Consider the following 27,133-nt stretch of genomic DNA (forward strand, 5'->3'; position numbering starts at 1 on the left):
ATTATGACATCAGCTAAACCCCTAGCAGTCTTATCAGCAGACACGTCATAAAAGCCTAGAAACCGCTCTTCGACTTTACCATTAACACAATACCTCACAATAATACGTAATTGTGATTTAATGGAAACATCTGTAGTTTCGTCAGCTTGGACAGAAACAAATTCAGCTAATTCTATCTCTTTTCGAATACGTTCCTGAACGGCAACAGTAACAGCTTTAATCAAGTCATTTTGTATGTCACTAGAAGTACCTTTGAAGACATTTTCTGATTCTAAATGGTCTTTCATGAAAGATTCCTCCGAAGCCAGTAAGTCAAGAGTAGCCAAGTAATTCCCGTTATTAAATGAACATAAAGAAGAACATTGACTTTCTCGATGACCCCTGAACGGCAATTCCTGAATACTTAAGTGGCAAACAACGTCTACTAATCTGCTGACAATTTTCCTATTTTTTGAAACCATTTCATTGTGTTTAATGGCCTGTAGTCTCTGTCCCTCTGAAACGGCGTGATCGATACGGCACCGCCCCAGCATGTGAAATTTCTCGGCGCACTTTATATGATTCTCAGATGCCGCGTGCTTTTTAGCTTTTTTCTCGAAATTTTTTATGGTATTTTCACCCGTTCTGCGCCAAGAATCTTCCCCGTCAACGCCAAACATCAAGCAATATAAACACAATAACTTTTGTTCACGACCTTTACCCGTAATACCAATATAAATGGTCCGTTATTGGACATTATAAATTTTCCAGCTAACTCATTCTTGGTTGCCAGCGTTTCGCCCTGATGTGCTAGGGTGGGCTCATCAGTTGGTACCTAGCACACCTACCAATACGCTGGCTAGTGCATACCGTGGAGGCCACTGCGTAGGCTAACTGGAGCCACCGGCAGTGCCAATGCACTAAGAGACTTTGTCTCATCACTAAAAATTGATGCCTGCTTGGCCATCAGATGATATAGATGTTGATTCCCATAGGGAATCTGAAATATTTGTCCTGAATGAGTAAATTTATAATACCAATATAAATGGTCCGTTATTGGACATTATAAATTTTCCAGCTAACTCATTCTTGGTTGCCAGCGTTTCGCCCTGATGTGCTAGGGTGGGCTCATCAGTTGGTACCTAGCACACCTACCAATACGCTGGCTAGTGCATACCGTGGAGGCCACTGCGTAGGCTAACTGGAGCCACCGGCAGTGCCAATGCACTAAGAGACTTTGTATCATCACTAAAAATTGATGCCGGCTTGGCCATCAGATGATATAGATGTTGATTCCCATAGGGAATCTGAAATATTTGTCCTGAATGAGTAAATTTATAATACCAATATAAATGGTCCGTTATTGGACATTATAAATTTTTTTTTTCCAGCTAACTCATTCTTGGTTGCCAGCGTTTCGCCCTGATGTGCTAGGGTGGGCTCATCAGTTGGTACCTAGCACACCTACCAATATGCTGGCTAGTGCATACCGTGGAGGCCACTGCGTAGGCTAACTGGAGCCACCGGCAGTGCCAATGCACTAAGAGACTTTGTCTCATCACTAAAAATTGATGCCTGCTTGGCCATCAGATGATATAGATGTTGATTCCCATAGGGAATCTGAAATATTTGTCCTGAATGAGTAAATTTATAATACCAATATAAATGGTCTGTTATTGAACATTATAAATTTTCCAGCTAACTCATTCCTGTTTGCCAGCGTTTCACCCCCATGTGCTAGGTTGGGCTCATCAGTTGGTACCTAGCACACCTACCAAGACGCTGGCTAGTGCATATCGTGGAGGCCACTGTGTAGGCTAATTGTAGTCTAGACCCCAATGAACAATGTTGATAGCGAGCGTGTGTTGTCTCATTACAACACAGTGGTTACAGACAGACGGTGCAATTTGAAGAAATGCAATGCCGAAGTACGGACATTGCTTTCATTTGAACAATGAATTGGTATTGTGTGTGAACCGAAGACAATAAATGTACTTTATAAACTTGGAATCGTTAAAACTAATAATACCATGCGATTATTTTAACTTTGTAAATAGATGCTAATTTTTCAGGTCCCTAGTGATGAATGTGCGGCTTTGGGTACGATTTCACAGTCACTCATATCAGATGAATTGTCACTTTAGTTTAAAATCTCTTCTTCAATATTATCTTAATTGTTATCACTGTCCTCTGAATCTCTGTCTAAAACACTTTTAATTAACTCAGCAATAGCTTTGTTGTTACTTGCCTGTACTATGCCCATAGACTGAGAGACACTTGATGAAATGTTTGTGCTTTCAGAGGCTACAATTAGGCAGTACATAACAATACAAATTCTTAGAAGGAGAGCTGTAAACAAGCCACATTCCTGTTCTATGCATAGAAGTTCGTAAGAGGGAAGCCCTTGCAGGGATGATGAAAATATAAGCTAGTACATACGACTTGGCGCAGTGCGTGATTTTCTCGTCATTTGATATGAAGGCCTGGCCAATGCTCACGTGAACGTCACATCAAATAAGTCGAGTGGGTTAAGATAATGACAAGCCAGTGATTTTAGTGGAAACGCCTAAAGAGAAAACGGAAGGACAAACAACTTCGGTATTTAAACAATACCGTCTTATACTAAACAATTTTATAGATGTCTCAGGGTAAATCTTAACAAGCCTTTCTAAGACAGTGTTTTATGAGATATAAAACCGCAAAGTTCCACAAGCTCCATTACATGAGCAATGTGTTACCTACTAAATTTCTGTTCTTGGGCAAATTTGAATAACAAGTGGTTTTAATGAAATGGCAATCACTAAAAGATTTTCAATGCAACTGTAAAATGGTGTGTGATGATTTGAGCATTTGTATGCAAACAGATCAGCAAGATCAGATTATTTATTTGCTATGAGTATATCACTTTAATTATAACACACAGTAACAAGAAACTTTTAAAGGCTTTCACACTTTCAGTGTAAAAAAAAAAAAAAAAAAAAAAGTTAGGAAAAGTTGATGGTACAGTTAAGCATGTTAAATATTGTTATCAGTGTGTTTATTTGGTGAAGAATAGTGTATGATATTGTGTATCACTACATGTCACCACAGCAATTTTAATTAATATGTACTTGCTCAATTTGTGTGATTTAGGATGATGATATTTGTATATGTTGAAACCGGTTCCACTATTGAATAAATGGTGGGAGATGACATCTTATGCAGCTTGTAATTTGTATTGAAAAGGTTAAACCTTACTAAAACTTATCTCAAAGATATTACTTAAAAAAGATAACAGATTGCTTTCGAAATGAGGATGGAACTACTTTGAATATTCCTGCAGAGGTACAAACCATTACACAGTATCCCATACTTCATAACTACACACTTTGTCATATGAGGCATAGTGATCAGAAACTTATTTATTGCTTGTTTGGCAGTGATTGAGTTAAGGAGGTATACCCTATGCTAGAGAGTTGTCTCTTGAAGTGCATAGATGTCATCCTAAGTGTATCAAGGAACGAATGGTGTTAAAGGATGTCAACCCTTCACCGAGCGGACGAAGGTAGTTAAATAGGATTTGGCACAGATATAATTAGGTCTTTAGTACCTTGTCATGGCTCTAGATTACAGCAGTTCCTCTTCACCATTCTGATCTTTAATTTGGTTACCACATGCCAATCTAAGGCAAGGAGTGATAGTGATGTATGTTTCCACCATTTCTCTGTTTCACAGTTGGAAAGATAGGTAGGTGCTTTGTTTATACTGTAAACAGAACATTAATGTTCTGTCCCTGGTTTTGCCTTCAAACTTCATGGAAGATTGCGATTTAATTTGTTAGTCAACAAAATTTTTCTTCTTTCAGGATTTAACATTCAGCGTACTTTCGTCGCAGATCGAACCGGCTCACTCTGTATCTTAAACTTAGTTGTTTTATTGACATTTTTAAAGTTGTTTTATTGATAATTTTAAGGTATTTTTCGTTGGACAAGTCCCAAATACAGTAGAACCTCAATTATACGTCCCTGGAAGCTACGTTTCCCCGTATTATCCGATCAAATTGCGTGGTCCCACGAGCATCCTAATTAATTCACGTTGTAAAAATCCCGCATTGTCCGTTCCTCGAAGAAACAATATCCCGTATGAACCGTTCAGAAATTTCAATCCCATCAACGCTAAATCCTCGATCACGCGTTTCTCAAGAAACTGTATCTCACAAAAGGACGGCAACGCATACTTGCGGATCATAGTGTTAACGTCCAGTCATTGCGGTAACATGAGGAAGCGGAAAAGCGATCGGCGGTGAACTTGCGTAAGGGACCATCTTAGCATCGCTTTCGGGTGGTGTTGTTTAGAGAATCAAAATCGCGAGGCAGAGTGTGTCCACAACAATTGGAGAAGGAGACAGCATATTTACTTGAAGACGGAACGAGTTTCATATCGCCGAACAGGTTTTCGGCACTTCCCTCAGGGCACTGTATGCACTGAGCTTCCGGGCAGGAATCTAAACTGTTCCTTCTTAAGTAACACAAATTTTGTGTTTTAATATTATTGCATACGATTACGTTATCGAAATCAGAACAGATGTTGCACCTTCTTACATACATAAAGCCATGGGAGGTTTTGGGATTGCCTATTACTGTTTTGGTCCTAATGTAAGACTACGAATTTCACGTTATTGTGTTAAAATGTTAAAACCGCAGTGGTTTTATTTGCGCACGTTACATGTAAAAACATTTGCATCATTTCACGCTCGTACCAACTTGCAGAGAGAGCGCATTTTCCAGCTGAGGTCAAGGTCGCGAATAACCATAAATTCAAAAGTGTTGATGATATTTTTTCTCTTTCCAATTTAATCGTGATTAGTGACGGACATAATTTAATATAATGCATTCGAAAAAATGAGAATCAATATTTACATTCGAAACAATATTCTCGAGTTCAACATAACCTTTTAAAGTCGATGTAGGCCGCAGGCCTCATTTGCGCGGTACAAGATTTCCATGGCAGTTGCCTGTGGTGCACGCTGGAGAGTGGACGTGTGACTCCGTGTGGTGCGAGTAGGTTCGGGTGATCAGTGTTTCGTCTTACTTAGCTTCCTTGGGAGCGGTACGAGGTTTTGTATTCTATGTCTTAAATTCTAACTCACTCCCCACATCATGGCGGAGTCGAGTGGGGGACAGAGTATGGAGGAGGAGTCTGTAGAAGTTGATATTCGTGAGTACTCTATGGAAAATACCCTTGTGTTAAATGACCCAACCCCATCGGATCGTAACCGTGCTTCCTCTACTAAGGTTGATGTGTATGCTCTTAAACCTGAAACGCAGATATATGATGATACCCATAAAGGCCCCTATCTAGTATTTGTGGAGGCCATTAATGAAAGTAAGAAATTGGGCAGTATACATCCCATGGCTTTGGGAAAACTTCTTTATGACCGTAAATTTTCGGGTGTTACTCAAATTGCTAGGCCAGGTCACCATAGGATTCAAATTGAGTTTCAGACAAGCACAAAAATCTCAAAGCGTTTATTCCTTCCGCGTCACTATATAAGATCGGAGTTATTCGAGGGGTTGATAAAGATTTGTCCGTAGAGGAAATTTGTCAGGTTGCTGAATCAACCGCCCCTATCGTTGGAGCTCAGAGAATGAACCGACGCTCCGTTCAGGATGGCCGGGTCAGTTGTATTCCAACTGGCACCATTAAACTCACATTTCGTAGTCAGACTTTACCTGCCTTCGTCTCCATTTATCGGGTTCGTACCCAGGTCGACCCATTTGTCTTTCAACCGACTATCTGTCGGCGCTGCCAATGATATGGCCATACCAGAAAAAACTGTAGGGCTCAACTCCCTTGATGTGCCAATTGCGCACAAGATCATGAAACTACAGTATGTAAAAATCCTACCAGACTTTGTCTCAATTGTTCCGGGGAGCATTCCGTAGGATCTCTACAATGCCCAGAACATAAACAACAACAGGATATGAAAAAAAAGCAGGCTTTGGAAGGTGCTCCTTTATCCTCCGAGTCCTTTTTTACCCCAGTGTCCAATAGATTCAACCCCCTTTTGACCCTCCAACAATTTCCTCCACTCCAGAAATCTGCGCCGGTTCTACAGAATCAGAAGCCCAGAAAACGTAAATTTACGGCGGTTGTCTCATCCCACACTCCAAGTCCGGATAGGTCACCAGGGTATGATGTCCAGGGATATCGTGAACTCCTCAAAATACCTCCCTCGGCTACGACTGCCATATCTTCCAATTCCTCTGTATCCGGGACGAACACTCCCTTTCCTTCCCAGCAGGCTGTGTCGCCTGCGAACGAAAAGCCAGAAACATCCCGGGCTTCGAACCCGGTTTTGAAAATAATTCCAGCTATTTCCGATAAACTTGGGGCGTATGCTAAGGCAGCTGAGCACGATGCCACATAGTCAAAAAGGCTCCTTACTCTACAGGAGGAAGTTGTGGCTCTTTTACACAACCTCGAATCTTTTGTTGCTTCACAGAATAGGTCTACCAGGAATGCCGGTAGTAATGTAACCAAATAACACGCATACCCTCTGATAATGGTTATATATCTACCTCATATCCTATTCATTCCCAATTTCGTGGTACCACAATATAGACGTGTTCGATACTCGATATCTAACCGTAGTTACCTTATCTATTCCTTTTCTATCTCCCACCCGGTCTAGTAGTTTCGATACCTTCTTCCTCCTCTCGGTGCGACTCGGTCTGTTTGTGATTAGTAGAAAGTCGCCAAGTATCGGTCGCTTTGGCGTGAAGATTAGTCCCCTTGTGTCCTTGTGTTTTTCCTGTGTAGTTGTGTTGTCGTTTCATTCTTTAATTTCCTACCTTTTTTTCACTTTTGACTTTCCTTGTCCACCTCCTCCATACTTCGGTTTCCTTTTTTAGGTTACGTGGCTGGGTATACCGCTCTCAAGCGAAGCCCATTAAATGATGTAGACAAGACAAGACACAAGATTTCCATAAACTGACTACGAACAGTATACCGGTGACCAAATTACAATGGAAGATTTAAAGAAAAAGGGATTTTGCCATCATGCTGGGCGCTTTTGTATCCAATGTGCTTTATTTTATTAGATTAGAGAATTAAAATATACTTGCGGTCGATTGTTTGTCTTGTAGTTATTAGGTTTTTCTAACAGTTTGACCGATCAAAGTTGCTGAACTGAAAGAAGTTTTCAGACGAAATCGACAAGTTTCGCCAGTAAAACTGAATGTAAACTTTTGAGACTTTTACGTCATGTACCGGTAATTAATGCTTGAAGCCGGCCCCGCGGTCGAACTTGCCTGCCTCTCACCCGAAGGACCCAGGTTCGATTCCCGGCCAGGTCAGGCATTTTTACCTGGATATGAGGGCTGGTTCCTGGTTCACTCATTCTACAATTACCTTTAATTGAGGCGCTATTTAATGGTGAGATGACGACCCCAGTCTAGAAAGCCATGAATAACGGCCGAGAGGATTTGTTACACTGACCATGCGTTGCCTCGTAATCTGCAGGCGTTAGGACCGAGCAGCAGTTGCTTGGTGGGCGGAAGGCCCGTTGGGCCTGTAATTTGGTTTGGTTTAAGGGTGTTTGTAAGATTTTAAGTATACAGTTTTTTTTTTTTTTTTTATGTTTGGCCAGATTGTTCATGGTTCATTCATTCCCAGATTTTCTGTCTTCCCGTGTTGTACGTTTTTTTTTTTCAGTGGTCCCTCCAAAAACGGAGAATTGAGATTCCACTGTATGTATAGGCCCGACCTGAAAATTTGCCCATCTTTCTACCTCAATTAGAAGTAGCCTGGGCTCATTAGATACATTCCAGAAAGTATCAGGGTTGGGAGTTTGTCAGCATAGATTTTATCACACCTGAACTCGGCAACATACAAATCGTTGAAGGTGGGGGGGAATATCAGTATTTAACTGTAGATTGTCAATAATATGATGCTCGGGCAAGTTATTATTTCTCGAAGAAATTAGTGGCTGTTAAGGACTTATCTGTGAATGTAATAAAGTGGTCATGTTGGGGTTTTTTCAGGTCACATATTACGGTGAGGAGTGAATTTCTTTTTTCATATTTACTTCCTGCAACATAAGAGGTCCATTGCTCATGGTGAATTGTACTGTAAGGAGGAAGATGGACTGAGACTATTTCCATTGTTTATGGAAAGAGGAAGATGTAAGACTGAGATAATAAAGAATGTTTAAAGAAGATGTGTGAATTAAGATTTACTCTATTTGTAATTTGTAAGCTAGGTGATAATTTCCTGTATCCCTGTGCACTTCATAGCACCGCTGTACTGAAACTTCCGCAAGAGCTAGCTATATCCCACATTTCCCTGGTATTTGAATTGGTTGAAGTGGATAGAATACAGTTCTCCTATTTCACCTGATAAATCCTTTTGAACCATTTAGACCGAGCTTGATAGCTGCAGTCGCTTAAATGCGGCCAGTATCCAGTATTCGGGAGACAGTAGGTTCGAATCCCACTGTCGGCAGCCCTAAAAATGGTTTTCCGTGGTTTCCCATTTTCACACCAGGCAAATGCTGGGGCTGTACCTTAATTAAGGCCACGTCCGCTTCCTTCCAACTCCTACCACTTTCCTGTCCCTATCGTCGCCGTAAGACCTATCTGTGTCGGTGCGACGTAAAGCAACTAGCAAAAAAATTGAACCTTTTATATCCTTAGTGTATTCTTTTCAGATTTCTCTTGAGGAAACTTACCTAAATCATTTTGAAATAGTTACATATCATGATTTTTGAACTTGTATTTTCCAAATTCCAATAAGGTGACCAAATTTCTTTTTCTGATCATACCTCCATGATACACACAAGCAAACCACATTTTCTGCAACGATTACAAATTCAAATTAGGCATCCTCTTTCTTTATTCTCCAAACACAAGTCATTGCTCAACGTGTGATAAGCCAAGGGGTTAAACACCAAAGCGCAGTTGTAATAGTGTCTTAACCCATTCACATACCATTTAACTGAACTTATTTATGCCTTGGTGTACCATTTATTTTCATTAATTTACATGATATTATCACCGACACTGAAAAAGCATGCTTTACAGCAACTTAATGAAAGGAAATATCCGAACTACTGTCAGATGTACTTTGTGAAGTCTTTATGAATATAGTAGATCATAAAAGTCATATACATGCATCGCCACCTTGCACCCGTGGCATTCATATGAAGTTTCCTTTCTCAGACCCCGTGTTGCACAGACTTTGCATCTCCGTGATGGGATAACCTTCTTTGTTGTTGGGGGTCCCCAGTGCCTCCCTTTGAAGTCTCACTGGTGCATCCCCAAGGCTTGGGTGCCTTATTTTCGATAGTCAGGCAAGGTCACACTTGCCAATAGCTGTTCGGGCAAATTGATCTGGAAGCTGGTAAAGCCTACTCGCTTCTTGTCAGAGTTGAGGAGGTGATGAATGATGTTGAAATTCAGAAGTGTCATGTCTAGCATGTAGAAGTATATTTTTATATCCTTTTACATACTTCCTCGTCAAGGGGAATGATGCGACTCTCTGGTCATGTGAATCAATACCACCCTTTCTACGGTTGTAGTCAACAACAAGATTGGGTCTGGACGTCTTTTTTTCCATCATACTGTACATTACCACTTCAAGGTAATCTGGCCTTCATTTCATCCACAGATACAGGAAACCAGTGTTCCTTTCCATATGACATTACCCTATTTATATCCTCGGCAGCCGATACAAGACATTTACTTGCGTAAGCATTTACCTCATTAGTTAGATGTTCCCAAAAAGTCTGCTGTTAAAAATTCGTTCATAACTTGAAGTTCCTTCGGGCATTGTCGTAGGTGCCTTTGGAAAACACCTTCACCAGTTGCGATGCATGAATGATACTCTAGAGTATAACTTACGTACTCCCAGTTCCATTCCCTATCGTGTAAAATATGATTAGAAGCCGCTGGTGTGGCATCAGTTGTAGGCCTAAAATTCAGTGACATATTTGACGGCAAAATAGCACTGTGTACAACCCTAGCAGCGCTAAAGTTTCTATCACACGAACTACTTTCCATATCCACTAAATTCTTCATCACTTATTTCTATATCAATGCTATTTTCTTCTAAAAATTCCCACAAAATCGCTTCGTCTCTCAACTTGGAGGCAGCCATGATTTCGCTTACGGTGAGGTTGCTAAGATACAGGTTATTCTTTCTGCGGAATAACTGTACAGAAGTGTTTATCAAATACATCAATGGAATAAAACTGTGATTCCACCTGTCAAGAGGTTACCTTACTAATATCAAATCCTTTCACAAAGGAAACCGACTTGGAGCGGGTCCGGAAATAAACACTACGCGCGGACGGAGAGATCGGTCTTTGTACCGGAGTACGGTTGAGAGCCAGGACGGAGAGATCGGTCAAGGTACGTCAAGTGGTTAATTAGGAATTTTATCGGCCCCTCACTTAGTTAATAGCTTTATAGCTTCCGACAAGGCACCACACGCTCTGTTGAAACAGACTTCCGCACTCTTTCCGAACCTTCTCCAAGGGCTTTGATTGCTGGTATGTCTAATTTCTCGCACGAATGTGTTGCTGCAAGTGGTCCTAGTCTTAACTCTGATTCAGTTCGGAAATTCTGGGTGCCCACTCCTTTCATAGCCCATGGCACTCGTGCAGGAATCTCTGAAAGATGTTGGCATAATGTGCTCAGGCATTATCGAGCGTGAATACTGAGTTTTCTCTATGTTGACTCCTAGGAATCGCATGTGGTACAAATATATCGTAAATGTACAGTCTAGCTGTGACGGACCCCTTGAGCGATCAAGATATTGGTTTTCATTTCAAGGTTTATGACTGCCCACATTACTATTTTCTCTCTCTCTCCATGCTATGCTGTTGAATCGAACATTTAAACTTGTCCATTTGTTTACTTGTCCTGAGATCTGGCAACTCCATCTTGTCTGTCAGGTATTAAACTTCCTTTTCTGTAGATGTCAAATTATGAGCATTCTTTTGACTCAAATCTGCCCATGCTTCAGGTATATTACCTCTGGTGGTCTCTCTATCTGTCAGAATTGTTTTCCTGATCTCCTCGCCCTTGTCCGTAATTTGATCCGCGACCTCGTGCGAAAGTTTTTCTTCCAGGGTTTTCATCTTTGCTACGTTTTCCCTTTCCTTTTCAGATAGTCTTCTTTCCAGCTTTTCTTCATTCTTCGGTTTCACTTCGGCAACCTGAGTCCTGATTTCTTCGGTGATGGCTGAAAATCTCTCCTCCGTTTCTGCACTGAGTTGATCAATCGCTCTCCTATTCTTTCATATTTCCGTGCGTGCCTCATCTAAACTACTAGTTGTTTCTCTGTCTTTAAGGCTCCATCTGATACTTTCCCTATCAGCTCCTAAAGGATCTTTTGAATTTGGACTACCTGTTCCTCGGTTCGAATCTCCTTCGTCAATGCGCTTCTCTAAGCGATTCATACCCTCCTGATGACATCTCTGAACTACTTCAATCCTTCCCACAAGCTTCTCATTCCCTTCTATTATCTGTTTCACTACGTCTCCGGAGATCGTGAGTTCGCATTTCTCAGCCTCTAGTGCTGGTAATTTGATTCTGTCCTTTATCTCTGCCATATGTTCCTGCTTGCATCTCATAGCTTCCGCAGGTGCCAGGTCCATCTTCTTCATACGCTCCTTCGACTCTTGCTCGCGCACCCTGGCTTCCGCCCCTGCAAAGTCCATCTTAGCCAGAAGATCGGCTCAAGTTACTGCCATCTTATTCAATTCGAATAAGACAGCCATGCTTCCGGCGTAAAAGTCTATATATATAGTACCAAGATTTTCAAATTTTAATTTTAAATTCCCATTTTCTGCTGTCTGCATAATCACAAACAATATGGCTTCCAAAATTCACCATGCAGAAACTGCCTAACTCATATCATGTGCTTTTAATATCGCGATAAAAGAAAAAATATTCAGCCGTGTATAAATAATTTACAGAATATTACTCGTGTAGCCCCAAATGTTAAATAAAAATGTAGGCCTGTCCTAATTCGGGCTCAAATCTATGTATTAGACATCAATGCGTAACTACATTTGCATATTATTTCCGATTAAAGGTTTATACGGTATTTCCCACAACAATTGTGCATACACCTGCAATCTTTAACAGTTATGCCCCTGTAATTACAAATTTACATCAGAGCTTGAGACTAACTTGTGTCCCTATTTTATGCCAAATAAAAACAAATTTAAAATCACTGGCTATGCAAATGTATTTCACATAAATTTTTAGGCTATGTCTGTAGTCGAATGTATCTGAAGGATACACATCGTATGCTTGCCTCACCTAGAAATCATTTTATTGTTCTCGAATTGCCAGTGGAATCGCTGATTTATTTGACCTGCTTCTACCATCGGCTATCTGTCCTCCTTTTTAATCTTCACTACTCCTGCAAAGCTCTTACAACTTTTGTATTAGGTACACTTATTGCCATCACATCTACGTCATGATTGGGGGTGTGAGATTAGCATTAATTTTATTGAGATTTGTATTTTTAGTCAATAATTATTGTCTTATAAGACTTATAAGTTTTCAAGGGTACGTGTGATATGTTTTTAACTTTACCTCTCATATTGGTGTGACTTTCTTCGTTTGGTTACAATACAAAACTTAACTTTAATGCCAATATGTACCAAACCAACTTCTTCTAAATATACGATTTCCAAGGAAACCTCACCCTCCCGTATTCATGTACGGACATAAGTACTATCGATTACCGCAATGTAGACTCGATTATCTAGTACGTCAAGTTGCCAGATCACATGACTCAGTCTGAGTATCGAACAAGAATATCGGACTTTGTCATCTATAATGTGCCTATTTGAAATTATCTCTTAACTTAAATATTGGGTACCAATTATGATCCTCCCCAAAATTTCGAACAATACACTCCTAAAATTGCCTACAAAAGATGCGGTCAGCCCAAAATAATGATCTAGAGTAGGTATAAACAGTGCCCAAAATGACAATTACCCCCACGGTACTGGGTCGCTAAAAATGACTATCTCCCCACGTGATACGGCGCCATCCAAAATATAGATATGCCAGGCTAAGTCGAAGAGCTTGTGGTACGTTCGGTCAAAACTTGAGCGTTGAAACTAAAGCTAACTTCCTAAGAATAACCTACGGTATATGAATGGGAAACAGTGTCATTTAGTGTGAATAAGAAGCAAATTTTGGGGTAAAATGGATTTAACTAAGCACATGATAAAATTATCGATACTGTTCGAAAATTAAATTATAAAATTAAGTAAACTTGACTCAAAGTGTCAAAAAAATTACAACTACCCGCGGATGGGTTCGAATCTCTACTGTATTACCGAATATCCAGGCGTATTCAAGCCTGTCTCTTAACAAGCAGCTATAACTCATATTTTTTTCCTTCACTGAAATTTTCACAGGCCCATTTTCCTGCTTCATTACCCTCATTATATTCTAGGTGATTCCGCCTTTCCTTTGCACTTTTATTACACTCCTTCCCAAATTGTCTCTCTTCTCCACTCAAATAACACTCTTACTTCTCAACGTCGCCTCACACTTCTCCGGCGGCCGAAATGTACTTGAAAACGCGCTCTTGTGTAGTAATTAAAGAAACCTACATTGCTTTGACTATTCTCATCCCCCTAAGCATTAAGGGCGCATAGCATCGGTAATGAAGAAGCTACCTCCTGATTTTACACCTAAAATACATATATCGTAATAACCTGAAATAAAACGAAATAAGACATTCCTATCTACACCTAATTGCATCCTCTTTTCCCAGTACTAAACTAACACAGAAAAATAAGGGCATTAGCATGCAATCGCCCTCGATAACCAGTTACAAAACCTAAAACAAAGCATAGCTCAGCCCTAGCGAGCTGACTTTTAATGTAAACTTAAAATCTACATAGGATGAAACTAAGCTGACTTCTAAGAACATGCTTATATTATTAGCATTTCACTTACCTTTGTCAATCTTGGATTCCATGCCAGTCACATGACTGCTGTGGCTGTAGATTTACGCTCCTATCATAACACTGGATCAGCACAGGATGATGCCATCGTAGTCCTTGTAGATAACACTCCTAGAATGAATAGTTAATACCTTTTCACTTACATACGCAAATATCACTCTATACAAATAATTAAACAGATAGAATATTGACCTTCGTTCACAGTTAATATTTAACGGAATAGTTCGTATATTGACCATATACAGTGAAATAATCGTGTCGAGCGCACACACGACTCCTGTGATAGCGATACGCAACCCGATAAATGTTTGCATATAACCACTGTTAAATCAGTCCACGAGAGTCATGGAGGTTTGAGCCTTTACCGTCCCAAATTTTCAACGTACACTGTGCCTCGTGCACTTGGCATTACTCTATTTCGTCATACGGGCAGAGGTACCTGCCACAATAACATACTGTTCACTCCCGGATTTATCGATCTTAATTCGCAGCAGGATTGTGCATTTTAAGAGAGTTCTCAAATAGCTTCACTGTTCATTACATTCGGTTCTCAAAACTATATTAGTAATAGCGTTACTGTTGAAATGTATAACAGACAAAGAACACTGGAGTCCCGACTAACATGGACACTTCCCCTGCTGCTTGTGGCGTTATAGATTCACTTGGCTTATTCAAAAGAGGGGGTTCCCCAGGGGACTATGGCTTGGGATCGACCGCTTGCTGAAGACGAAGCGCACGACAGTTGAAAAAGAGCAATTCAGTACATTGATTTAAAGTAGCCAAAATATGAACAGATATGTGTCTGTAAAATCAACTACAAGTCAGTATTCATATCAAAACTGAAGCACAGGTTAAATAACAGATTTCTTCCATAAGATAATATTAGGTCAGCACTGCGATGGATGAAGTTGGTAGTGTGGAAAAATTTGTCTTGGGTTTCACAATGACCGTCAACCACGCCTTCTATCCCGCGATTGGGTTACTTTGAGCACGCTGCTTATCAGGCAATACTGCGACACTCTCTGCAGACTTGTTCAAGCTTTCAAATTACTCACGATTTCAAAGCTTGCTACTGACTGTCCTCTAACTCCGCGCGATCCAAAATGAAACCGTTGGCTACTCGCCTCTCTCACAAAGCTTTCCAATTTAACGAACCCACAGTGTTGCTCAATATTCAAATATATATGGGGCATATATATGATTATCTCCCTACGGTAATGCTAAATATGAGCCGTCATCATTTCAAAGTCAAGGGCAAAACCAGTAGATAACACCAAACTAATGCAAGGAGGACGAGAGGTTGCCATAGTTACTGCAACCAACAAGCATTACTAAAAATGACCCATCTAAGCAGAAAGGAAAATTATTTAAAATAAACGACTAATCAGGCAATTAGAGCACAGAGCAAATGTAAATAAAGGAGTAACTGTGGAGCTAAACTAGCACCTGTGAGAGATGCATAATCGCACAAATCCACCAAACATACATACACACAGCATAGAGACCATGGTGAAAGAATCCCAGTATAATGTCAGTGTTAAGACACTATACGAGCACGACCGTACAGCATGACAGACAAGATCAGTTCATGTATGTATCTTATTCATTCCTCACCTCCTTCTTTGAGAGCTTCCACTGGTATACCACTGGCTTTATGATGCTTTGCTTGCTTGACACCATGCTTAACTTCATCTAGTGTTGGCAGGGAGCCAAGCTCTTCATTGATGGGAGCTTGGTTTAATTCATCATACACCTGTTCATCAATAATCGATTCCTGGTTCAAGAGGTCTTCAAAATGCTCTTTCCACCTATTCATCATGGAGTATTGATCTTTAAAAAGTGTACTGTTATCACTGGACCAAAGGGGATTCCTCCCAAAGGTGGTGGGACCATAAACTGCTTTTGTCGCTTGGAAGAATTTTCATGAATCTTTATCTACTAGATATTGAAACTCTTTTGCCTTTGCTGTCCACCATGCATTCTTGGGCTCACGGGTTTTGCTTTGGCAATACTTACGGCTTGTTTCTTAGAGTGGGAGTTCATGTCCCTTCGCCATGCTTGCAAGGCATTTCTCTTCTCTCAGATCAATGCTTCAGTTTCTTTATCATTTTCATCAAACCAGTCCTGATGTTTTCTGGCCTTATATCCTAATATTTCTTTGCAAGAATCTTGAATAGTGGTCTTCAGATTCTCCCAGTGTTGCGTTACTTCAGGCTGATATTCTTTTGGCAAAGATCGATGAAGGAGCTCTCTGAATTTTGACGTAATTTCTGTATTGTCAAACTTATCGGTGTCAAAAGTATGTCTGAAGCTCTCCTGTTGTTTCCTCCTCTGGGTGGACAGTTACACCAAAGCATCACTGATGTAATAAGTTGGTGATTTGTCCAACAGTCATCAGCTCCCGTCATTGCTTTGGTGATGAGAACATCGCGTAGATCTTGCTAGCGGACGATTACATAGTCAATGCGGTGCCGGTGTTTCGAACTAGGATGCTGCAATGATGTTTTGAAGTGATCCTTTTGGCAAAAGAAGGTGTTGGTGATTATCAGTCCATGTTCAGCACATTTTGAAATGATTCTAATACCACTGGAGTTTTCACTGCCAACTCCCTCCTGGCCAGTGACACCATTCCATACTTTGTGGTCCTTTCCTACTCCGACATTAAAATCGCCAAGCAGGATGATTTTGTCTAGGCGATTGATGTTTGATAGGATGTCATCCAGATCTAAATAGAATGTTTCTTTGATGTCCTCATTAGAGTCTAATGTGGGGGCATATGTGCAAATTATTGTGGCATGCTGGTTGCCATTTAATCAAAGTCTTAATGTAATGATGCATTCATTATGCCCAGTTGGAAGCTTCAGCAGGTCTCTGAGAAGCTTACTCTTGATGGCAAAGCCTACTTCATGTGTTCGGTGTTCATTGGTAGGTTTACCCTTCCAGAAGAAAGTGTATCCTGCACTGTTTTCATTCAACTGACCTTCTTTAGCAAGTTAGGTCTCCTGGAGTGCTGCTATGTTGAAATTATATCTTCATAACTCTCTACACACATGGGTTGTTCTCCTTTCGGGTCTCTCATTTGAAGTGTCATCATTAAGTGTTCTTACATTCCATGTAACAAAATATTTCTTTGTTGTTCAATGGCATTGAGGTGATACCATTGGATGCGGCTATCCAATCGGTACTAGAAATGGCTGATTATATTTAGAGCACCTTTTCTAGCCCCTTCCCCATGAGAGGTGAGCAGACTGGACCCTAAATAGGACTGCTCAGTCATAGATGCAGCAACCGAATTGCTCTACAGCCACAATCCTAAGCAAGATTAAATTTTCCAACATGTGTGTGCACATTCTAATATCTCTTGCATTAGTTACAGCTTACATTACTGGCACATGGTGAAACTCATCCCAGCGAATCGACCAGTACTTCAAGGCGGATTCTTCCTCTACAACGTGCAGCATAATTTCATCATGGGACGTCTACTGCCGTGTCTCCATGACCTGCTAAGCATTTAAGGCATTTCTGGCTGCTGAAGGTGACTGACGGGAAAATGCCGCAATGACGAATCTCAACCTGGAATCAAACTTCAGCTAAACTTGAGTACCATTTTAAATGTTTGATATCTTCTCATCATTGTAAAACTAGATGATCTTTCTTCCCCAAATTGTAGTTCTATTAGTTTTTGTAGTAGATTGAGTTATTTTCATTTTCATTTCTTGAGGTGTCATGGTAGTTAAGTTACATGTGTGTGACTGAAATTTGAAATCTATTAGACTAGCTGTTGTAGTCTGTCTTTGAATGAGTTCTCATATGTAGGATTTAGATGTATTTAAAAATCGCTGACCACGCGATAAATTTCAATTGCCTACATGTGATGTTGGAAATATCTTGATTGGAGTTGTATGTAATTTTTGTGAGATAGGGTCAAATTTAGTGTCATCTAAGTTCACTTGTAATTGTTTGGGATCGAGTCATCTAATTTCACGACATTTCAGAAGGACTGATAGATGTAATAATCACTAAAATAATAATAAATTTAAGTAGAAGACCGGGTTAAGAATGTAATTAAATGGTCGTGGGCTATAAATTGTGTTAGATTCATTATATGTGATATTTAATGTGCTCAGTTCATGATGTACCTAGAATATTGGCAGTCCTGCGGGATATTAATTGAATAATTTATTATTGAATGATTTGTTGCTTGTGTCTTTGGGAGCACAGTGTGAAATAAAATAAAATGCAGCACACGTTGAATACACTTCATGAATAGGGAGTAATAATAATGTGATTAAGGCTCATGAACGCTGCACTTACGACTTGTAACCCATGTGATGGTGATAATTATGTAATTCTATTAGAATTTTCAAGTTAATCTCAGAAATTTAGATGGATCTCCGTTGCTGTTTAATGAGTATTTCATTTCAAGTGATACCACTAGTTCGATCACTAGTCTCTAATTGGATTAAGAATATTACCAGATATGAGTTCATCCTCCGGATATTACATGGGCCTAAAAGTGAAAATTGCAAAACTGGGCAAAGATATAAAATTTCTTAAACAATGTATCGCACACAAATTAAATCTCTATTTTCTTAAAACTAGCAATAAAAGTATGTTATGTATGTTGATAATTGTACACCTTATGCCCTACTCTTTTCCATTGGCTGCCATATTAAACATGTTGTAACGTAAGTTTGTGCAACTTTATATCAGTGTATTAAATAGGTGGAACTTGGTAACTTCCTTTTTAACATTGTGATTCTTAGTTCAATACGGAACAATTATGAAGTATCTAGCTTTAAATAGCAAGGGTGTGTTCATTTGCTGAGAGGGAGGGTAGGCTCCGATTCCTGGCAGTGCTACGGCATTGTTGCCACTATTCAAAATCATCCCGTGGATAACTTTGGTTCAAAAAGAAACGAGCCGGAGGCTATACAATGAAAACCGCTGAAAGGATCGTAATGTCATTACCTGGGGAGGAAGGTTTGGTCCCTATAAGAGTGCTGAGGTCCCAAACTCACCGCTAGAGGGACACGGTCGCACACCCACATGATGATAGAGCTAGCAGGTGCACGATTCGACCGTCCACTGCATTCAGTCGTGCTGAAAACAGTGAACTGGAGGCTCAAATGAAGACCAAATGGGCGTAGTGCATTTCCTGACAGCGGAAAGAGTGTGGGGAACTGAAATACATCGAAGAATGGCACAAGTTTACGGAGAGCTCTGCATGTCAATTGTAAGTGTCAAAGCATGGCTCAAGCGATTCAGGAAAGGACAGATGTTGTTTGCTGATGATGCATGGTCTGGAAATCCACACCGCATTATGGATGTCATTGTCCAGCAGGTGGATGTCTTCATTATGCAAGACCGGTGAGTTACAAGCAGTTGTTGTTGCAGAGGTCGGAGTGAGCGTCAGAATTGTTCACGCCATTATTAAGGACAGATTGAAATTTCACAAAAAGTGCACCCAATGGGTGCCTCTCAGTCTTCAAACATCACAGGAAGAATGTTGAATTGGACACTCTCTTGAACATCGGCTGCACTATACCAAGGAAGGGAATGAGTTCATGTCGCAGGTGGTCGCTGGAGATGAGGCATGGTGTCATCACTTCGAACCCGATTCAGAGCAATAAAGTCTCCAGTGGAAGCATGCAGGTTTGCCACCACCCTATAAATTCAAGTGCGGGAAAGGTTATGCTCAGCTTCTTCTTTGATTAAAAGGGCCCCCTTATGGACTTCCTGCAGCATGGGACAATAAATGTGCAGTGATATTGATAAACCTCCACTGTCCTTCGCGAAACGATCAACATAGCTCACTGGAGGAATCATTCTGCTCCACGACAATGCAAGGTCTCATACAGGAAACACAGTCAAGGAGCTCTTGCAGACATTCAAATGGGAGGTCGTCAGTCACTCTCCATACAGACCGGATCTGTCTCCCTGTGACTATACCATTTTTGGTGAGCTAAAAAAGAGGCGAACGATTCACCTTGGACGATGTCAAACAGTACATTCGGAACTGGTTCACATGGCAGCCTCAGGAATTTTACGATAGCCATTCACCACCTTGTGTCACAGTGTGACAAGTGGCTGAAGAGTGCTTGTTTTAATTTTATAGCCTCGGGCTTGTTTCTTTTTGAATGGCGGTCATACACGACAAAATAAATGCCACTAAAATTACTGCTGACCTGATGTCCACATTTTCTTAGCAACAAAGTATTTATTTATTGTATGTAATAGTTTGTCATATCGGCAAATCATTGCTGTGTTGATTTCTACAGTTATTGTTCTCACAATGAAGGAGGAGATGTTTATCGTGCAACATTATTTCCGGCATATAGAAGTGGGGCGTGAGAATGGGCCCAGAAAGTTTGCCTCACATTAAGGCACAATACGAGGAGCGATTTAAAGAGCTAGAACTAAATAACAGAAAGAACAACGATGTCACTTTTCATTTTCAAGTTCTGTCGTATGGGATCATTCTTATGTCAACGAAAGTAAAGAAACTACTGAAGTATTACCAGTAGTATTTCACCGGCGATGTTACCACTTCCCCAAGAGCATAACAAATGTGATACGGACCCAACTGCCAAAATAAAAATTTGGGCCCCCTCAAATAAAATGCGAAAACCTATGAATCACTAATATAAATGTAATTATAGCAGGAAGAAGTAATTCAATATATTGTCAGGCTATGTAAACAAAGGGAGTATTCGTTATCATAAGATTGCTAAAAGTAATGTTTAATAGGTTTTATTTGACTGCCTACATGGTTTAATGGCTGAACTGCTGAACTGCCAACCATGCACCACTTAATATTAATCAGTTTCATATACAGAACTGTATTCTGTAACTGACACCAAAGTCTTGGTTATAAAAAAGTATTCAGAAAAATATAACAAAATAAAAACAAAAACTCATCAATTAAGGTTCGAAAAATATCAAACCGCAAACTGATAAGCCTAATGTACTATTAACTTCGTGCAGAGAGAGCTCGTACGAAAGTGAGTTGACTGATTGTTATTACACCAACTTCTTATTGGCATTATACATTGTTGTCCAATAAATGTGTGACACAATTTACATGTTCTACAAAATTTGTGGACAATACGATCTCAGGATTACACAGCAAGAATATAATTTTATAACTATGATATTTTGGTATTAACTTTCATTGCTGTGATTTATTAAAATAATTTGCTGCGGGTGTTTTGTGGAAAGTGTTTCGCAGTGTTGTGAGATACGGCAAGGGTAAAACAATATAAATGGTCCGTTATTGGACATTATAAATTTTCCAGCTAACTCATTCTTGGTTGCCAGCGTTTCGCCCTCGCGTGCTAGGGTGGGCTCATCAGTTGGTACCTAGCACACCTACCAATACGCTGGCTAGTGCATACCGTGGAGGCCACTGTGTAGGCTAACTGGAGCCACTGGCAGTGCCAATACACTAAGAGATTTTGTCTCATTATCAAAAATTGATGCCTGCTTGGCCATCAGATGATATAGATGTTGATTCCCATAGGGAATCTGAAATATTTGTCCTGAATGAGTAAATTTATAACACCAATATAAATGGTCCGTTATTGGACATTATAAATTTTCCAGCTAGCATATTCTTGGTTACCAGCGTTTCGCCCTCGTGTGCTAGGGTGGGCTCATCAGTTGGTACCTAGCACACCTACCAATACGCTGGCTAGTGCATACCGTGGAGGCCACTGTGTAGGCTAACTGGAGCCACTGGCAGTGCCAATACACTAAGAGATTTTGTCTCATTATCAAAAATTGATGCCTGCTTGGCCATCAGATGATACAGATGTTGATTCCCATAGGGAATCTGAAATATTTGTCCTGAATTAGTAAATTTATAACACCAATATAAATGGTCCGTTATTGGACATTATAAATTTTCCAGCTAACTCATTCTTGGTTGCCAGCGTTTCGCCCTCGCGTGCTAGGGTGGGCTCATCAGTTGGTACCTAGCACACCTACCAATACGCTGGCTACTGCATGCCGTGTAGGCCACTGTGTAGACTAACTGGAGCCACTGGCAGTGCCAATGCACTAAGAGACTTTGTCTCATTATCAAAAATTGATATATGCACTCAATACGCAGCCAGCTTATTGGTAGGTGTGCTAGGTACCAACTGATGAGCACACCCTAGCGCGCGAGGGCGAAACGCTGGTAACCAAGAATGAGTTAGCTGGAAAATTTATAAATTTACTCATTCAGAACAAATATTTCAGATTCCCTATGGGAATCAACACCTATATCATCTGATGGCCAAGCAGGCATTGGCACTGCCAGTGGCTCCAGTTAGCCTACACAGTGGCCTCCACGGTATGCACTAGCCAGCGTATTGGTAGGTGTGCTAGGTACCAACTGATGAGCCCACCCTAGCACGCGAGGGCGAAACGCTGGCAACCAAGAATGAGTTAGCTGAAAAATTTATAATGTCCAATAACGGACCATTTATATTGGTATTATAAATTTACTCATTCAGGACAAATATTTCAGATTCCCTATGGGAATCAACATCTATATCATCTGATGGCCAAGCAGGCATCAATTTTTGATAATGAGACAAAGTCTCTTAGTGCATTGGCACTGCCAGTGGCTCCAGTTAGCCTACACAGTGGCCTCCACGGTATGCACAAACCAGCGTATTGGTAGGTGTGCTAGGTACCAACTGATGAGCCCACCCTAGCACGCGAGGGCGAAATGCTGGCAACCAAGAATGAGTTAGCTGAAAAATTTATAATGTCCAATAACGGACCATTTATATTGGTATTATAAATTTACTCATTCAGGACAAATATTTCAGATTCCCTATGGGAATCAACATCTATATCATCTGATGGCCAAGCAGGCATCAATTTTTGATAATGAGATAGTCTCTTAGTGCATTGGCACTGCCAGTGGCTCCAGTTAGCCTACACAGTGGCCTCCACGGTATGCACTAGCCAGCGTATTGGTAGGTGTGCTAGGTACCAACTGATGAGCCCACCCTAGCACGCGAGGGCGAAACGCTGGCAACCAAGAATGAGTTAGCTGGAAAATTTATAATGTCCAATAACGGACCATTTATATTGGTATTATAAATTTACTCATTCAGGACATATATTTCAGATTCCCTATGGGAATCAACATCTATATCATCTGATGGCCAAGCAGGCATCAATTTTTGATAATGAGACAAAGTCTCTTAGTGCATTGGCACTGCCAGTGGCTCCCGTTAGCCTACATAGTGGCCTCCACGGTATGCACTAGCCAGCGTATTGGTAGGTGTGCTAGGTACCAACTGATGAGCCCACCCTAGCGCGTGAGGGCAAAACGCTGGCAACCAAGAATGAGTTAGCTGGAAAATTTATAATGTCCAATAACGGACCATTTATATTGGTATTATAAATTTACTCATTCAGGACAAATATTTCAGATTCCCTATGGGAATCAACATCTATATCATCTGATGGCCAAGCAGGCATCAATTTTTGATAATGAGACAAAGTTTCTTAGTGCATTGGCACTGCCGGTGGCTCCAGTTAGCCTACACAGTGGCCTCCACGGTGTGCACTAGCCAGCATATTGGTAGGTGTGCTAGGTACCAACTGATGAGACCACCCTAGCACGCGAGGGCGAAACGCTGGCAACCAAGAATGAGTTAGCTGGAAAATTTATAATGTCCAATAACCGACCATTTATATTGGTATTATAAATTTATTCATTCAGGACAAATATTTCAGATTCCCTATGGGAATCAACATCTATACTGTCCCCTTCAAAAGTGGTAATAATTTAGTAAAAGGAAAATAATTTATTTCATCAGCGTGTTGGAACATTATTTAATCGCCAAGAGGGTGAGATTCTGTACTTCCATGCTAGTGCGAGCCAGTCACTTTGCGAACCGGTTTTTCCCGACCTACCAAGAGAACGAGGAAGCAGGGTGAAATTCCTGTTATGTGGCCTTCAAACACATGTGTGCGTACCACGTGACCCGGTGAGCAGCCTGATCTCAATCGATCAATAAATGGAAAGTCAAGTGACGTGAAACTGGAGCAGCCAATAAAAATGACAATCTTCACAGGAATGCAACAAATCCACCAATTAGATGTAATTAAGGGGCACACCTACATCTTAGGATAGGAAATTAATGGTAATTCCAGAGGAAAATTTTATAGAGGGTTTTGTACTTCTGAACGCTAAATTTGAGCATTACTCTGACTGCAGCTACGGAAGAGACTGGACGTCGTTTGCTTCACGGGAAGACTTTATATTAGAGAAGGCATCGAGGACTGTATAAACAGCAATTCAGACACTCGGAAAAATTAGCTACGATTTTATTTAGGGTTGTCCTAAGATAAGTGTCTACATCCAAATTATAAAGCATCGTGTGTGTATCCTGGGCTATTGCTAAGACTTTTGTTAGTTTCAGCTTTCTACGAGAACTTGGAAGAAGGAAGGTCCTTGGTTCGAGTTCACTGCAAGATGGTTATCCAGTTCCGCGAAGAATACTACAAGTTCCTGTGTATCTTCAGCTCCTCCATGAGTCACTAAGCATGTAAGGCGTCGGACATGGGCGAGACTTTGTTCGATGGAAGGTGATGTGACCACGTGCTAGGTCATCAGCCAGAATCCAGTTCACACCACCCACATGAGTATTCTTTAAGAATTCAATTTCTTTCTATCTTTGTAAAATGTTTGTAAACGTAGCCTTACCTTATTCATTTAGATTTCTATTAGTTTTGCAGTAGTTTGACTTTTCATTCTTCTTTCTTTGGTGAGAGGTAGTTAGTGCTCTGGAATGAGTGTGTATTGGTTCTATTAGTTAGAAATGAGTGTATGTCATCGAGAGAGACCTCAACTGTCCTAAGAATTTAGAAGGCAGGAGAGAGAAAAAATAAATGAACCCCGCGTTAATTTTGATTGGTTTTGAAATAATTTGGAAATTAATTGAGACAAATTAGGACAGTGTTCTAGTGTTTTTCTTAGTGTAGAATTTCATTCTACGATTGTACGACATGTTTGTGGGTTCGAGTTTGTTTAGAGTCATCCGAATAACTTCATACGACAGCTTTGCGAGTGAGATTATGCACGGTCAGGAATATAATAATAATAATAATAATGAGTAAAAATAATTAAACCTAATTACGGGCTAAAACGATTTAATAAGGTCATGGGTTTAATGTTAGTCATTCTTGGAAAGTATTATCGTATGCTCACTTTATGTAAAGTAAGCCTGGGACATGGCAATTCTCCGGACGGAGTAATGACGAATTAGATGTATGTTTTCTGCGCTATTAATTTGAGTATGACTTGCAGATGGACATTATATTTTGAGTAATAATTTATGCATCCATTAGAGTCAATTTTGGGAAGAGATGTGTCACTGGACATGATTTCTTCGAGCTTCAGTGCAGAGTAATTGAGAGCCACGACATTATAGGTGAATAAAAATAAATGCCGCAACTCATGTACCGTAAGCGCGTATTCTAATATTTTGACCTGGGTTGTAGTTATTCTACTTGCTTAATTGGGATGATTTCTGTTTAAAATATTCCTTGAACATCGTTGTATAGTTAATTTCTACGTATAAGTGATAAACTTAATTCCATCACATTCTAAATTGATACCTGGGATGTGCGTGATAGTGTCATCTAGAGAATGATTTCCCTAATTTGCAGTAAATCCTAAATTTAATAATAATGGGTTAGTGTTCGTGTAAATAATATTATAATAATGCCGTGTACCCATGTGTGAATGTGTGATGTGTGATTTGATCCTATTCTGTGTTTTATGAATATTTCTTGTATGATTTTGTGACGATATTCTCCACTATGTGCGTCAAATTTTTGACCGATTTGTAGCATTTCGCATGTCCGTAATTGGATCAATTTTGAATCTTTAGAAGATTTGATGGTAATTTAAGGTAGATTAGGGCCTAATTCACTAAGTTAAAGTGAATAAGAGAAGGCAACGTCCGTGGACTGATGTCACGAGATTTAATTATTAGTTATTGTACAGTCACTTTCTGCATAAAATTGAGTAAAATTTAGGTTGATATAAGTTCAAGTAAAAATTTATTACAAGACGCTTATTCAATTAATAATTATAAAAATGAAGTAATTGTTGGAAGGGAAAGTCTAAGGAAGACTTGCTAACCATAAATTGATGAATTAAATAATTTTCAATAATTTAAATAAGGAAGAGAAATAATCATTTCTTGCAAAAATAAGCGAAATCCAGATGGAATATTTTAATTTAAACAATTTGATTATCATTATAGGAGAATGATATCAGATATTATTTTGATTTTCAATCAAATTTTACAGTAAATTAATGATTCCTATATTTATTATTACAGAAACAAACAGTCGTTGAACTTTAATTTGAGCAAGATCCCTCATAAATGATAGCACGAGGAGAAGATATTTTCAAGAATCAAACCCAGATTTTGTGAATTTAATTGTTTTATTTAAAAGAGTGTCAGTTTTAATAAATGTGTAAACCTATTTTAGTCTCCTTTCATTTGTCGCTAGTCCTTCATCTATCCCTGCCTTTAAAAATTTCTGCACAGCCGATAGCGAACGGTCCACCTCTGAGACCCTCGCTCTCCGGCGAGCTGAGCCCGGCATGAAGGGGGCAATATCAAGGGTAAAACATGTTTACAGCTGTGCTGTGTTACATTCAACGCAAGAAACATTAGGTTAGATATGTTCTTATCCGAGGAGTCTGTGGGTTCCCTTAATGGCCCGGGCCCACCTGCACTGCAGGCCCTAACATTACGCCCCTGTGACCTCCAACTTATGCATCACCTCTCATGTCTCCTTACAATGCCAGATTATAGTCACTCAGCAAAGTCTTCTTTGCCCGCTAATTCTCCCAAGCCTGTTCCCTTGGCAGTGGCTTCACTAGATAGTAGTTAGGGACAGTGGGAATCTTGTTAATCCCTTCACGTGTGTCGGAGATAAGCGGTCGCCCAAGAGCCGTCACCAGAAAACAAGAATCGTGGGTATTTCTCTGACAGGTGTTACAGTCCCAAAAGCATAGTCGGCTCTGTAGTACCAAAATTCTTAGAGGGTTTACTCTAAGACAGGGCATGACAAATCCCGGAAGCAAGACCACCTTGATGTTTAAAATTAGTGGGTTACAACTAGTTACAACAAACTTCCCTCATT

At 40.1% G+C, this 27,133-nt stretch overlaps 1 protein-coding gene across 4 annotated transcripts in view; it reads right to left on the reverse strand.

Moving 5' to 3' along the window:
- LOC137496899 (uncharacterized) overlaps positions 1 to 27,133 on the reverse strand; it is a 374,642-nt gene that overhangs the window by 307,153 nt on the left and 40,356 nt on the right. For all 4 annotated transcript variants that reach the window (XM_068230587.1, XM_068230589.1, XM_068230588.1 and 1 more), the window contains exon 2: positions 13,953 to 14,071. The gene's annotated coding sequence lies outside the window, so the exon portion shown is untranslated. The remainder of the gene's footprint in view (positions 1 to 13,952; positions 14,072 to 27,133) is intronic.

The sequence above is a fragment of the Anabrus simplex genome, chromosome X (genome assembly GCF_040414725.1).
Source record: "Anabrus simplex isolate iqAnaSimp1 chromosome X, ASM4041472v1, whole genome shotgun sequence".
NCBI lineage: Eukaryota > Metazoa > Arthropoda > Insecta > Orthoptera > Tettigoniidae > Anabrus > Anabrus simplex.